Genomic DNA, 15,706 nt, shown 5'->3' with positions numbered 1-15,706 from the left:
ATATATATATATATATATAAGAAACTTTATTTTATTTTTTAAAAATTTTATTCTTAACATTGTATCACCCATGAGAATTGTTAAAAGATTGTAATTATTAACCAAAAGGATGGTATAAAGTAAGTCACAACTATTAATTCATAACAGTTACCATGATCACAGAGAAATAAATTTTATAGGTGGTGAAAAAACGGAATTCTTACAGAATGAAATGTGTTTCATTCCTTTTGACTAACCTATCAAACAATACTGTAGTACATAAATTCAAATCTAAATTAAATTGATATCACATTGAAATCTCACATTCCATATAAAATTTTAACCATTTTTATGATTTTCCATTGTAATTAATTAAATGCAATTATATAGTGGATGCTATTACATGTTAATAACATGTACCCTCATATCTCTAAACTTTTATTCTCTTAATCCAATGGACAAGAATTGGCCATACATTCAGACAATATTTATAGTTCACATTTAATCCATATATATATATATATATATATATATATATATATATATATATATATATATATATATAAACTCTAAACCCTAAAGGCTTTGGGCCTAAACCCTAAAGCCCTCTAACAGGATAATACAGACTAAAGTTAATATTTTTAAATTGAAGACAAAACTGCAAAAATGGTCTCTGTAGTATGCATTTTTTTCGAGGTTTAGTCCAAACATCGACTTTTTTTTGGCTTCATAGCAATTTTGAGCTAGTTTCGTTGTGTTTTTTATCTCTCAGAAAACTGAAGAGACTAAAATGCCCTTCTGATACATTTTTTATGTTTTTTTCTATTTAATTTAAAGTTTTATTAATAAAAAATGTGGGCCTCTCTCTCCCTCTCTCTCTCTCTCTCTCTCTCTCTCTCCCTCTCCAATTACACAATTTCCTTTTACCCATTATCAAATCTCATCCTCAAGATTCCAAAATCTGAACATATTTCTAATGCAAAGATGAAAACCCTTCAAAGGTTTCGCATTACTTTTGATTCTTCACAAAACCCTTCAACAAATTCAACCAAAATCGAAAACATGAGGTGGGTTGTTTTTTTTCACCTCTTTTATATTTTCATCGGCACCCTCTGTAAATCTTCTCAAGTTTAGGCCATTAAACTGCATCATGTAACCCTAATAGTTCCCAGTCACCAGCACCATACACCACCGCCTTGTTCTAGTCTATATAAACACCCACAACCCACTAAGAAGTCTTGAACGAAATGGTGAGAAGCTCTTCGTGCTCTTCGCCAATTGAAGGTACAAATATCGGTGTTTAAATCTTACTGTGAAAAGCTTTTTGTTTTCTTCATCAAGTTGACTTGGAAATCAGTTTAAATAATTAAAATTGATGGATTAAAATCGTTCTTCAGCTTTTCCCTCTTCTTTGAGAAAACGACTCCAGATTCTAGTTCTAATTTCAGTTCAAAATCAATGTATTACTTCTATGCTTTTGTCAGCTAGCATTTGTTTGTTTCTTATCTATTACAATGTTGGATGTGCAGGTGTATGTGAACATTCATTTGACCACACCTAGGGCTTGAACAGATCCGAAAAAGGGTTTTTGATATCCATAGACGGAAAGGGAGAGGCTTCAGATAAGAAATCGATTCAGATCAAGTTTAGGTTTAGGTTTCGTAGCAGAAATCGATTTAAGGTGGTGGTGAAGGGCGGTTCATCAGATTCGAAAAAAATGATTTTTGGGTTCGTGAATGGTTTCTGGAAAATCAGGAAAAAAACAATTTATGGGTTCGTGAATGATTTCTGGGTTTGTGAATGTGATGTTCTTGTTCTTGAAATCAGGAAAAAGTGCTCTTGAGATTCATATTCTTGTATATTTATAACTACAGAAAAAACAAAAACGAGAGAGAGAGACCCTTTGTATATTTTATAATTATAAAATATTTAAGAAAAACAAAGAAAAATGAAAAATAAATATATTAAGGGTATAATAGTCTTTTTAGTTTTCTGAGAGACAAAAACGCAACAAACTGGATCAAGAAGACCATGAAGCTAAAAAAAATTGAGGTTTAGACTAAACCTCGGAAAAAGTGCATAACACATAGACCATTTTTGCAGTTTTGTCTACATTTAAATTTGCATGACAAATGAGAATCAATTTTTTTTTTGTATTAATATAAATTACAGATACTATTTGCATTCCTTTTCACCTCAACAAAATGCCAATTTCTTGCATCCCATATATACCAAATAGACCCTCAACATCATGGTTATAAAACATCATTCTCAACCTCTTTTAATAACAAAATCCACAAGATTCATCTTTCACTATTAGTGTTCTAGAGTTCCAAATATAATCACCATAATACATAAACACTTGAAAACAAGTGCACCACGATAAACACATTGAACCCTCCATATTTTATACAACAAAAGACCAGCCAGGTTCAACCACTTGAACTTAATATATAAATATTTAGGTGAAGAACTGAATACCTCAAACAAAGAAGCAAAACCTATGAAAAGTGTGTAGTAATTTAAAACATGTGAATTTATTAATCCTCAATGCATGATGTGCTCACATTGAATAGTTCGATTTATTATAATACAAATTTAGTCCCATCGGTCTATTAACATTGTTTTATGATATTTTTGTATTTCTCAACTGAATCCTAGTTGTTTAAGGTTTGAAACTCATTCAAATCTTTTGACTTTACTTTTTCAAAGCTATTGAGGTGTATTCGTTTTTTTTATCGCTATAAACTCTTTACTCACATTTAGTTATGGCCTTTCTGATGACTAAGTACTCACAAAAATTTGCACCAATCTCTTTTCTTGGGTTGTAAAGAATAGGAATAACACCGAAGTTAAATCGGATTTTTGCAGGTAAGAAGAATAAACTATAAGTAGCTGAAGATGGCAGCAAATTCTGCTTCTAACTACTTTCATGGTATTTGCTTCAAGTTATACCCAATAATATTTTCATTAGAAATCTCAAACGTACCAATTAAGTTTCCAATATTCCACCGTTGTAATTTATGTATATTTTAACAAGTCATTCCTATTTTTCCATGCTTGAGTCCAACATTTACTAACATCACAATCTAGGTTAAGTCACTCTTTATCCTGTTAACACTGATAAACCCACATAATGGTAGCAACAAGTCTGAAACATTTGTTGAATGTGAAGCCACAATTGTTGAATGTGAAGCCACAATTGTTGAATGTGAAGTTTTTTCAAAGGTTGGCTGAAGACCCGGTTGTGTTTTTTGACTACTTCTGATTTCCATCTCTATATAAGAGATTCATCTGTATTTGTAAAACTTGTATCTAGTGTAACACAGAAAGAGTGCAGATTAGCACCAAGAAATGTAAATTCCTAGTTACCGGTGGACGTAGGTCAGAGAAGGACCGAACCACGTTAAATCCCTCATGTTCATCCTTGTGTTCTTGTTTTTCATGAGCTGTGTGTGTGTTTAGAGTCGTGTGTTAAGTGTCTCGATCCCAACAAGTGGTATCAGAGCTTTGGTTTTAGCTCCAGAGGGTGATTTTCTGTTTTTGGTCGAAATTCTCAAAAACGAATTTGGTGTAGATTGTTGGAAAGTTCTCGTTCCGCAGATTCCGAAAATATTTTTTCTGAATTTTTTTGACCACCGGAAGGCTCCTAAAATCACCGGGCAATGTACTGTAGTTGTCGGATTCACTGTAGCAGTCCGCCGGAGAAGACGACACTGTAGCACCAGATACTGTAGCAGTACGCCGGAGAAGAAGACACTGTAGCAGGCACTGTAGCACGACGTCAGCGGTGACGTCAGCAGACACTGTAGCACTACGTCAGCGGTGACGTCAGCAGACACTGTAGCAGGACGGTAGCACTACGTCAGCGGTGACGTCAGCAGACACTGTAGCAACACTGAAAATTTGCAATTTGGCCCCTGAATTTCCAGAAAATTGCAAGATAGGTCATTGTTCTTTCAGAAAATGGCAGAAAGCAGTAAGCTTCAGATTGAGAAGTTTGATGGGAAAGATTTTGATTGGTGGAAGATGCAAATTGAAGATTCGCTCATGCAGAAAGACTTGGACGCAGTTTTAGGTAAAAAACCGGAGGCGATGACACAGGTAAACTGGGAGACTTTGGATAAGAAGGCCAAGGCATTTATTAGACTGACGTTGTCAAAGGATGTTGCCTTCAACATTTTGAAGGAGACCTCGGCAAAGGGAATCATGGAGGCGTTGTCTAATATGTACGAGAAGCCGTCGGCAGCAAATAAAGTCTTCCTGATTCGGGAGCTAGTCAACACGAGGATGAGGGAAGGAAGTTCAGTTACAGTACACATCAACAATTTAAACTCGATTTTATCTAGACTTGGGTCAGTGGGAATAAAGTTCGAGGATGAAGTTCAAGCTTTACTATTGTTATCATCATTACCTGACAGTTGGTCTGGAACAGTTACAGCCGTTACTAGTTCCACAGGATCGAAAGGGCTCACTTTTGAGGGAATTCGGGATTTAATTCTAGGCGAAGGCGTCAGACGAAGAAATTCTGGGGAATCATCAAGTGAACAATTGAATGCGGTCAGAGGTAGAAGAAATAACAGAGGTAGTGGGAGCGGAAACAGGAGAAGGAGTCAGTCGAGGACTCGAAATGATGTGACTTGTTGGAACTGTAAAGAGGTTGGACATTTTAGGAATCAATGTCCAAAAGACAAGAAAGAAGTTAACGTTGCAGTAGACCATTCAGATGATGATGTTTTGATCTGTAGTATGGAGAGCAATGTGAATTCCTGGGTTATGGATTCGGGTGCTTCATTTCACGCTACCTACATCCGTGAAGCACCGCGGAATCTGAAAGAAGGGGATTTTGGTAAGGTAAGACTGGCGAACGATGAGGTTCTTGATGTGACGAGCATAGGTGACTTAGATCTGAAGACTCCAGTCGGTCCATGGACTTTGAAGGATGTCCGGGTAATTCCAAGTCTGAAGAAACAGTTGATTTCTGTTGGGCAGTTGGATGAACAGGGACACGAGGTTAAGTTCAGGAATGGGCAGTGGAAGGTTGTCAAAGGAAATCTTGTGATAGCTCGTGGACATAAGAGGGGCTCATTATATATGGTCAGTTTACCGTCTGAGGGAGTAACCATCCCAGTTCAGAAGAAAAACAAAATCCGGTTCATAGTGTCTCGTTGACAGAAGAAGGTTTGCTTTGCAGATGGCAAACCCAGAGTCACAGGTCAGATTCAGGTTGAACGTGTTTGGAACGGTTCAGAAAAACCAGTCAAGGGCATTCATAGCAGTGGGAGCATGGGCTTTGTTTCAGCTAGAATACCCAGAACACAGTGGGTTAAGAGAACCAGTATTCCATCTGTAAAAGTCTCTCCAGATTATCTGCTTCACATGGAGAGTTTCGTTTGTTCTCAGGATGTTCCAGGATCGGGCAGTTCATTTCAGTGGGAGCCGGTGGAGACAGAGAATAGGTAAATTGAAGAGAAGGCCGGGTAACTAGGAAGGAGTTAAGATCAATTTTTTAAAAATACAGATGCACAGTTGAAGCACAGGTGAAGATTGCTCCGTGGCTTCAAGTGGGAGATTGTTGAATGTGAAGCCACAATTGTTGAATGTGAAGCCACAATTGTTGAATGTTAAGTTTTTTCAAAGGTTGGCTGAAGACCCGGTTGTGTTTTTTGACTACTTCTGATTTCCATCTCTATATAAGAGATTCATCTGTATTTGTAAAACTTGTATCTAGTGTAACACAGAAAGAGTGCAGATTAGCAGCAAGAAATGTAAATTCCTAGTTACCGGTGGACGTAGGTCAGAGAAGGACCGAACCACGTTAAATCCCTCATGTTCATCCTTGTGTTCTTGTTTTTCGTGAGCTGTGTGTGTGTTTAGAATCGTGTGTTAAGTGTCTCGATCCTAACAACATTAAAATCAACATCCAACCAACAAACTAATTAGATCAGTGAGTAGCTTGCTATTTGATTCATACATTAACATCTTCATAGCAATCATGTTCTTGTTTAGTTCCTCTTCATATGATCAACAATTCTATCCTTGAATACTACTGACAGATAGTCAATTGGTTTAGATGGTCATCACCATTCAACGAGAGAAACCTACCAAACAATCAATGGGGTGTTGGAGCATTCACATCATCATGAAGAAGAAAAATACATCGGAAAATCATGAATTAGAAGGCCATTAATAGGCATTATGGAGAAGTGAAAATAGAATTTACCTTTAATGTTTACTTCACGTTAATGAGAGTCTTGGTCGTTTTTGAATTCCTGCATAAAATACATAATTATAAAGTTGAAAATATAGGTTGGGGATTTTGAGAACAACAAAAGAACTGCATGAAACTTTTCAAATGTTGTTCAAGAATGAGTAAAGCAAGAAAGATCTAGTTTACCTCTTGTTTGATCTTTATAAAGGAGTTGATGTCTTCTCCTGCATAAAATGAGCCACATCTTGTTACTATTTCTTTTAGCTTCGGAGTAGCCGAATATCCCTTGGTGAAGCCGTTATTGCTGGGCAGTAGTAGATTTCCAAAGTATCCAATAATGGGAATGAAAAATCCTCCTTCCCCAAGCTAAACCCCTTAAGACATGGAAGGTCATCTAATATCAAGGACTTTAGACGAGGTAACACAAGAATCTCATTCCTCTTGCCAACAGATTCTTCTTCCACAACACCACTTGCATCCTTGACAATGACCTCCTCCATATTGTAGCAGTACCTTACAGTTAGCTCTTGGAGTTGCAATAGACTACCAACCATGGAACTAGTAAATACATGATCTAACCTTTTGCAACAACCAATATAGAGACTTGTTAGGTTTGGAAACTCATAAACTGTCCACTGAGTGCTCTTCCCTATATACCTGAGATTATGTAACAAATCCAACCTCATTTCTCTTAGGTTTGGAATATTGACAAGAGTAGTAGTTTGTGACGGTCCATCAAAACCACGTCCACTACTACTTTTTCTATTTCTCCCTGCTACTTCCAATGCAGTTTCAAATAACTCTTCTACCATCTCACAATCACTCACACTAATATTTTCCAGCTTTTGCAGTTGCAGCAATTCACCGGATGGAATAATATTTTTAACATCATGATTCCGTTCAACATCTAATTCGATCAAGTTATGAAAATACCAAGGTATTGCTTCTGAAGTTGCAGGGAACGAAGTTGCACCATGTAAACTCGGGAAAGCGGTCTGCTGCGAGTCCAATAAAGAAAATGCCTAAGTAATATATATGTCAAACAAAAACATTTGAAATTTCATATATATTTTGTAAGTTTAACGAAATTGAAGAGATTGTAATTATTAGTGACCATGATATTTAACTCCAACTAAAAGTTATCAAACGGATAGCTATTTTTGATCTCATAAAGTATGTTAAATATGTAAGGCTATTTTGGACGCTTTTTCCTCGTTCAAAATGGAAAATTTTGATTCCAGGTGACAACATAAACATAAATTTTGATTCCAAGTGACAACATGCATGATATCTTTCATAATTATATGATGCCAAAGAAGTATCTTATACCTGATGATGCTGAACATGAAAGAACTTAAGGCCTGATTCATCAAGAGTATGTTTGCCTAATCCTGTGCGTATATACTTGAGTTGGAGAGTTGTGGACCCACCAGGTGCAAACACTCTCATTTGGGGGCATTTCTTGATGGTAACATTATCCAATGAAGGAAATGCGAACTCATTCATCCCCAAGAAGAAATCCTCCAGCTCTGGTAGATAACTTAGTTCAATGGACTTTAGACGAGGAAAGACCACAACCTTCTTAGAAGAAGATGATGATGATGATGCATCTTCTTCTTCTTTCTTCACAATCACTTTCATTGACTCGCAACTAGATATTGTTAACTCTTCAAGATGTGCCAGGCTTCCAATTGCAGAGAATGTGAATATATGTTCTAAACCCGCACAAACTACGATTTCCAATATCTTTAGATTGGGAAGCATAATAACATTGTTATTTACTCTTGGAATTCCTTCATTACAATCACTCTTGTTTTTGTTGCTGATCATCCCTGATTGAGTTTCAAATATCTCCTTTATCCCATTGCAACACCATATTCTCAGCACTCGAAGCTTTTGCATTTGTCCTGCTGCATAACATGGAATCACACTTGACAATGCAGGGCAGTTTTCTATTTCTATCTCTCTAGAGTATTGGCATAAGCTCCAAGAAACACCACCTGCTTCAGACAACTGCAACATCACAAGGAAAATTGATGAAATATTAAAGCATAGACACAGCTTTTGTATAAGACATTTAATCCAAAATCTTGTTTTTTTTTTTTTTTTTTTATACTAAATGACACGAGTGCTCTCCACATCAAAAATGTGGTTTTGGGTTTTGTTTTATAATTAATGTCGGGATTTACTGATGAGACAATAAAAGACATACCACTTACAAAAATTAGCTTTAGATAATATTATAAATTATTGGATTTTATGCTACAATACCTGTCAAGTGTCACCTGATGGCCCTATTATCTAAACTAAGTTACATTCAACTAATTATTAACTGCCTTTTTGTTTCTTACTCTAAGATTATAGCACATATCTTGGTTTTTATTTCGGCGAAATGAATGCAAGAATCTATGATGCTTGGTCACAGAAACAACTATAAAATTATAATCTATCATTATAAAATTACAACTATAAAAGGAAAAATTATCCAAAATAAACACAATTATGAAAATGGAAATATAATCAATGATGCTTGGTCACAGAATCAACAGAGGATTCACATAGAAAGGCAAACTTAATTAGATGCATGTGTGTGCATTTCTAATGAAAAATAAAAATAAAAAAGAAATCTCATCAGTAAATGATATGAATTATGATAAATAACAAATACAAGGTAATACTTGTTCGGATGAATGGAAATTTTTAGGCCTCCAAATCCAATTCTTGAGTTTGCATGGTAGGTAATACGTGTGCAATAAAGGTTTAAATCTTTAATATGTGATTTGGTGACTTTCATAGAATATTGCAAGGAAAAATGGATATTGTCAAAGAAATTAAATAAGTAATTGAATGCGCACAAAACATACCTTAAATCGATCAGGAAAAACGGTATTGTTGAAAGATATTTCAGTGTTCTCATCCTTGGCACCTCCTCCACCAATACACTTCAGATTGTTCATGTATTTTAGAGTGAGAGAATCAAGCTGAGGGAACAAAGTGGTGGTTGTGTGGGTAGATGTAGTCATTTTTTCATCCTCATCATCTCTGTTTGAAACAACTTCTTCGATACCATGACACCATTCTATGTGGACTTTCTTTAGGTTGGAAAAAAGTTCTGCCATGAGAGGTGAAAACAAGTACTTAATGCTTTTGCATTGGTACACATGTATGGTTGTGAGGTTGTGGAATGTTGATTCAGATTGTTGTTTTGGAAGATTGAAGAACCTATACCGGTTGCACTTCCATACATGGCTCATGTTGTCCATATTATATAGATATAATTCCTGGAGGTTGAGAAGTATAGGCTGTTGTTGGTTATGGTGAGTTGTTACCAATTCTCTACTTGTTGGATTCTCCATCTCAAACACCACCTTCACTCCTTCATACTTCTTCAAGTAAAGTTTATGGAGGTTATGAAAAGAGGGTATGAGACAGGATGGGAATGCAACATTAGAAATATTGCCAGTGATTTCTCGCAATGTCTCTTCCTCTGACAGAATATCAGTCTGCGCATATATATATATATATATATATATATATATATATATATATATATATATATATATATATATATCCCAACAAGATATGTAATTAGTAACTTCACTACTGAAGTGTGTAGTAAATGATTTATAACTTCACGTCCATTCACAATTCTCTCTTATAATTTTGGATTTGAAAAATATTTCTTTGATTTTAGGCAATTTTTCAAGAAACATTTGCAAATGATGAAAATTCTCAACAAATTAAAAAAGTGTTGGAGATAAATAATTAAAAGATGTTATATGCTCCTATGAAACAAGAAAACATATTTTAATTAAGATGTGAACTATTTTCAAACAAGAGACAAAGTTGGTTTGAAATTGAGTTCATAAGCTTTTCATCAATTAAAGGGTTAAGTTTATTAAATTTATCGGCCCATCCCTATGCTTTTCATCAATTGAAGTTGAAATCATTCCACTTGCTATCAATATCAAGAAAAATGATGAAAGGATTTTATACACGCATTTAGCTTCAGCTCTCATCTATCTGCATTATGTTGGTTGAGTTTTAAGCTGAATCGATTCCAGAACATAAAAGTTGTTGGTGATATTCAAAAGGCAGGAGCTTAATCCTTAATTAAGTAAGAAAGTGCAATTGAAATCCCTACCTTTTTCTCTTGGCTACTCTCTTTCGATTCATTGAATCTCCCTGTTTCTCCTCCGCAATCTTCAATCTGAATCTCCAAAAGTGCCCCCACATCAAAATCGGTGGTGATAGGTGTGAATACATTTCTAAACCTCTCACATTTCCTAATCCTTATGCTTTCAACAACTTGAAAGCCACTGACAAGGGAATGAGATTTGTCTGCGCCTTTTATCCTCCACACCTCTGTTAGCTTCCCTAAATTCTCCACTTTGATGCTTCTTAAGATGCTGTTGTTGTCTTCTTCTCCAATTGCACCAACACAATCCAAGTCGATGTTGAATAATGATGCAATCGAACCACATTCCGTGACTTCAAGCTCTTCAAGATGATGCAACAGAGACATGGGATTGTGCAGGAATAGATTCAAAAGTTTATCACAATTTCTCACTTTAATCTCTCTCAGCTTAACTTTCTCGCCTCTACTAAGTTCACAAGGCCATATTTCAGCTAAATTCTCCATGTCATCAATTCGAAGTGTCTCCAACTTAGGAATCACAACCTGCAAAATAATCATCCATTAATAGCCACATCCAAACAATAATACATCATATAATCAAATTACACATATAGTCTAAAACTTTTAGTTGAAAAGATTGTCTAATAGTATAAACATAAAACATATATATATATATATATATATATATATATATATATATATATATATATATCCACCTCTTCCTTCAACAAACTAGATGTTTCCAACTTGTTTTGTGGATAAATGCTTGTGAAACCTGGAATGCCCTTAAGTTGCAACTCTACAAGTTGTGGTAGCTTAATTATGTTGACATTATTACACAAACTTAATAGTTTCGGTAGTTCACGCAAAGATAAAAATTTCAGCTTGGGGAACATAATTGTCTCTTTTCCACTACCCCTAGTAACATTATGTACGAGTTCTTCCATATTATCACATTTGTAAACTTCTAGATGCTCAAGCTTTGACAAAGTGTTTGCAACACGGAGTTTGAATAGGTATGTCAACACTGCACACCCAGAAACGACAAGGACTCTTAAATTGCAAAATGTAGAGGATTGAGGATTCGTCAACTTCACCTCAACATCTTCAAGATCATTCATACCATCTACGCTTAAACAAAGCACCTCTGTTTTCACAAACAACTCATTAAGTTTATAGTCTGATATTTCACCTTTATTGGTCACCAACTGCAATGTGTTTTCATATGAGTGGGCACTCTCACTGATATCTCCATTTAAAGAGCGTCCCACTGAGATCTTGAATCGTTCAAGATTCTCAAATGACATATTCTTCACTTGAGCCTTGTTATTAAAGAACTCAAATTCTAACGCAGAAAGCCTGTTTGATCGCTCTGCCATCTCATTGCAGTTATACTCGCTAAACGCGGATGCATTTCCAATATAAAGTTCTTCAAGTTCGACCAAATTTTTCAAGACACCCTGTTCTATACAAAGACCATCACAATCTCTCAGGTCAAGTTGCCTAAGCTTCTTCAAATTTCCGATTGCTGAAGGTATCCGTTCAATGCCAGAATTAGCAAAGCTCAGCACTTCCAGATTCGTCAAATTTCCGATACAAGAGCAATCAAGCATCCATAATGAACACTCATGAAGATGAAGCACTCGAAGGTTGGTGGAGCATTGAGGTGACGAGGGAAGCAATGGATACTTCATTTTATGGTATGATATTACCTGGAGCTTTTCCATTCCTTCATAAAAGTCTTGAGAAAACCTTAACGTCTTATCTCCATGCATAAGTTTCAAAATCTTTAGGTTTGGAAACTTGAGGTCTCCTGGAAACTCAGACACACTCTCGCATGTTAATGAAACTGTTTTGCAAGAGTCGTTCATATCATTTTTAGTCCACCCATGCATATTACCATGGTTGACAATTGAAGCATGCTCGACTTCAGAATACATACCCAAAACAAAAGCACGCACCAGATCATGCATCTTGACACACCCAACATCATCACTTTCAATTAACAAATTTGTCTGCACAAGTCGCTCAATGCAGGTGTTGAGCCTGGTTCTTGCTTCTCTAATTGTATAAACTCTGTCAAATAGCTTTAAGCCCCATCCATACCTCATCAACTCCTCGGTAGGAATATCGAAGTCTTCAGGAAACAAACCACACATCAAAAACACGGATTTAGTCTCCCCGTCTTGGAGATTGTGATAGCTTGTTTCAAAGACTTTAGGCGCAACACTACGAATGTCATAGTGCTCTATACGTGAAAGTGCATCCTTCCATGCATCCTTTCTTTTATTTCTTAGAGTACACGCCATGGTTTTGATGGCAATAGGTAGACCGCAACACTTTCTTACGATAACTTCTCCTATCTTACAGAGCTCGGGCTCAGAAGTTTCTACAAATTGCTGGAACAGACTTTGTGCTTCTACTTCAGTTAGAAGTCCCACATTAATAACTGAATTAGCTTTAACCCCCATCATTGTGCAAACGTGTTCGTCTCGTGAAGTCAACAAGACCTTGAAGTCGACACCTTGATTTGGAAAAGGACTTAAACCAATATCTTCCGGATCAACGGACTGCCAGACGTCATCAAATATAACAAGGAACTTATTCTTACCGTCTCCAGAGTTGGCCTTGAACCATTCACAAAGCTTATTAGCTCTTGCTGGTTTAGTGCTTTCTTTTAACTCTATACGAAGGTAATCGGCTACAGCTTGTTGAATAGCAATTGGGTCTGTCTTTTCCCCTATAACTGCCTCGACCATGTAACTGAACATTCTATTTTCTTTGGCAACCTTCTTCAGTCTTTGCATCATTGTGGTCTTCCCCACCCCGCCCATCCCACATAACGCTATCATGTGGGATGTGTTGTTTGGTTCAAGTGCTTTCAGTGCTTGAGTAAAAGTTTTTTCTCTCGACTCAAAGTCATCGTGATCAGTTGATGGTGTGGTGGTGGATGCCTTCATGGTATCAATTTTTCCCAAAGGAATGGGATGATCGGTCCAGGTGATCAAAGAGTGTTTTCTTGTGGCACTTTCAATCTCCTCAATTAGTTTGAAGGTCTCCCTTCCGACTGTGTGTCTACTCTTGAGACTGCAACAAGCACCGACATCACTAGGAGCAGTTTTTACTTTTGCATCGATCTTTTCTACTTCTTCCAACCAACTCCTAACTTGAAATGAAATCTCAAGACGAGTTCTTATGTTCCTGTCCAAGTGGTCTTCTTCGGCGTGTCTTAGAGAATCCAACTCCCCCATTTTTCTTCTCATATCCCTCACATGTTGGGTGCTGGAAATGAGGTAGCCTAGATGCTTCTTAACAGGTTCCATAAGTGTCTCGGCAACTGGTTTAAGAATGGCACTAACAACATCCATTGCAGGAAATTCTTCTTTGTGGAAGTATCTACATAGTAACCAACAATTTGTCAGATGAAATTGGATGAAAATTTGTAATTTCTTGGGCATTTAAATGCATCCTAGATTCATTGCATTGAGTAAGGTTTGATTAGCTTTGTATGATGTAATTGTAATATAACTCCATCCCATAATCTAAAATGAACTTAAAGATAAAGTTAAAAAAAAAGTAATAGGAATCAGGAAAATGGTTTATCATTGATTAATTAGAAAAAAAATACCAAAATATGATTATTTTAAAATACATCGAACACTTTAACTGTAAACTTGCAAGTTCAACTTGTGCCTTTTTGCACAAGAAATTCAAACAAAAGAGGGATAAAAAACGGATCTGAATAGAGGCACAAAGATAACAGGAGAGAGGTTATTGTTTAAGTAATCAAAAGGACCTGCTTCACGTCTTCTGTAACTTATTCACAAAGGTACTAACAGGAAGAAATAGAGGCTGCTTTTCATTTACACCTTGTGCACTACGTTGAATCAAACAGAAGAACATGACAGAAGTGAACGAACAGGGGAAGTAAACAAAGTAACTATAACTTGGAGACTAAGTAACTATTGACTGAAAAACTTGTTCTGGAATAATAATAAAACAAAGCACGTAATACCCCTACTTATACTAATTCTAAAAGAGTCTTACTCTAACACAAAAAACGCATAAAAAGTAAACTTTCCTAAAATGCCCCTGGGCTAAATCTCTCCAGTTTTTTTCTGAAAGTTACAGTGAGTACCTATTATTCTTCAAAAGATAATGAGCAAGTTGCAAAGCTACTGATTCAGTAACAGAGCCAAGAAAGAAACTTAATAATTTCCTAGAGGCGATGGTACAACAGTTTGCAAAGCAGTATTTCGGGATGAGCAGCCTGATACGTGTATGGTGTGTCAAAAATAATCCAGCTAGATTCAAGAGCTACAGCCCCCCGATCAAGCTCACCTTTGTTGCAGAATCGGAGTGGAATCTGAATCTAGGAAAGAAAAAAGTGACGTTGGAAGTTGGAACTTGAACTTGGTGTAGTCGGAAGTAACGACTGAAGTGAACGGTAATGAAGTTGACTAGGTCTTCAAATTAGAGTGATACCGACTGCTCAGATGTGCGTGCGTCGTGCGTGTTAGAAAGAAAATAAAAAATCCAGTCCATCTCATATTTTGGGCTAAAATAGCCAATGGGTTGGCCCAGTTATATTGCTTAAAAATTGAACCAAAATCTGCAACCAAAAGTATAACCATATATATCCAAATTCTTTCTATCTATATATGCAAATATCATATTCCTTCTGTCTCAAATTAATTGTCGTCTTTTGATTTTTGAAGTTTTTTTTCCTTAATTTTGACCTTAAATATTTTTATTTGTGTTATATTAGTTGATGAAACTTATAACAATGAAAATACATTTAAAATACAATTCATTCATATATTTTTCATCAAATATTATCTATCAAAAACAAAAATATTTAAGGTCAGAGTTGAAGAATAAAGATTTCAAAAATCAAATATAGAAAATTAATTTGGGACGGAGGTAGTATGATATTTCGGTCTATATATGCGTAACTTTTGGGACTGCTATTTTGGACCGACATTCCTAACCTATATTATTTATAGGTCCAATATTTTTCTATTTGATATCACTAGTGTTGTTGACTGCACCATAAAAAAAATTAATGAAAATATGAGGTCCACTAGTTAATGAATTGCCCAATAAGCATGACTTATTAGCGAGAAGGACTGTTAAAGTTCTTCCCCTATTTCTATTAAGTTAGGGAAAGTCGGAGTTCATTGCCGGTGTGAGATAAAAATGAAACCTAGAGAGTCGATGTCTTGTTTTTTGAGAAAAACAGTAATAAGACACTGGAAAAATGGACGGTTTATGGAGAATGTGAATGGTGGTAATAGCGAAGGGGATGGGTGATAAGAAAGGGGACAGACCGTGTTGATGGTAGCAAGGGAGGTCAAAGATGGGTGCAAATTTAAGGA

The 15,706-nt window shown here is 36.0% G+C and overlaps 1 pseudogene across 1 annotated transcript; it reads right to left on the bottom strand.

Moving 5' to 3' along the window:
* Nucleotides 1–5,572: 5,572 nt before the first annotated feature.
* LOC145158983 (uncharacterized) lies at nt 5,573–14,626 on the bottom strand (annotated as a pseudogene). Its single transcript, XR_013737409.1, has 8 exons — nt 14,467–14,626; nt 11,045–13,724; nt 10,335–10,871; nt 9,055–9,693; nt 7,520–8,203; nt 6,377–7,188; nt 6,203–6,251; nt 5,573–6,080 (listed from the first exon to the last, which is right to left on the bottom strand). The product of XR_013737409.1 is annotated as an uncharacterized LOC145158983 (transcript).
* Between the last annotated feature and the right edge of the window lie 1,080 nt (nt 14,627–15,706).

The sequence above is a fragment of the Lactuca virosa genome, chromosome 2 (genome assembly GCF_052849685.1).
Source record: "Lactuca virosa cultivar CGN04683 chromosome 2, Lactuca_virosa_CGN04683_v6, whole genome shotgun sequence".
NCBI classification, from domain to species: domain Eukaryota; kingdom Viridiplantae; phylum Streptophyta; class Magnoliopsida; order Asterales; family Asteraceae; genus Lactuca; species Lactuca virosa.
The sequence above is the reverse complement of the archived record's forward strand: the minus strand, read 5'-3'. Positions and strand labels throughout refer to the sequence as shown.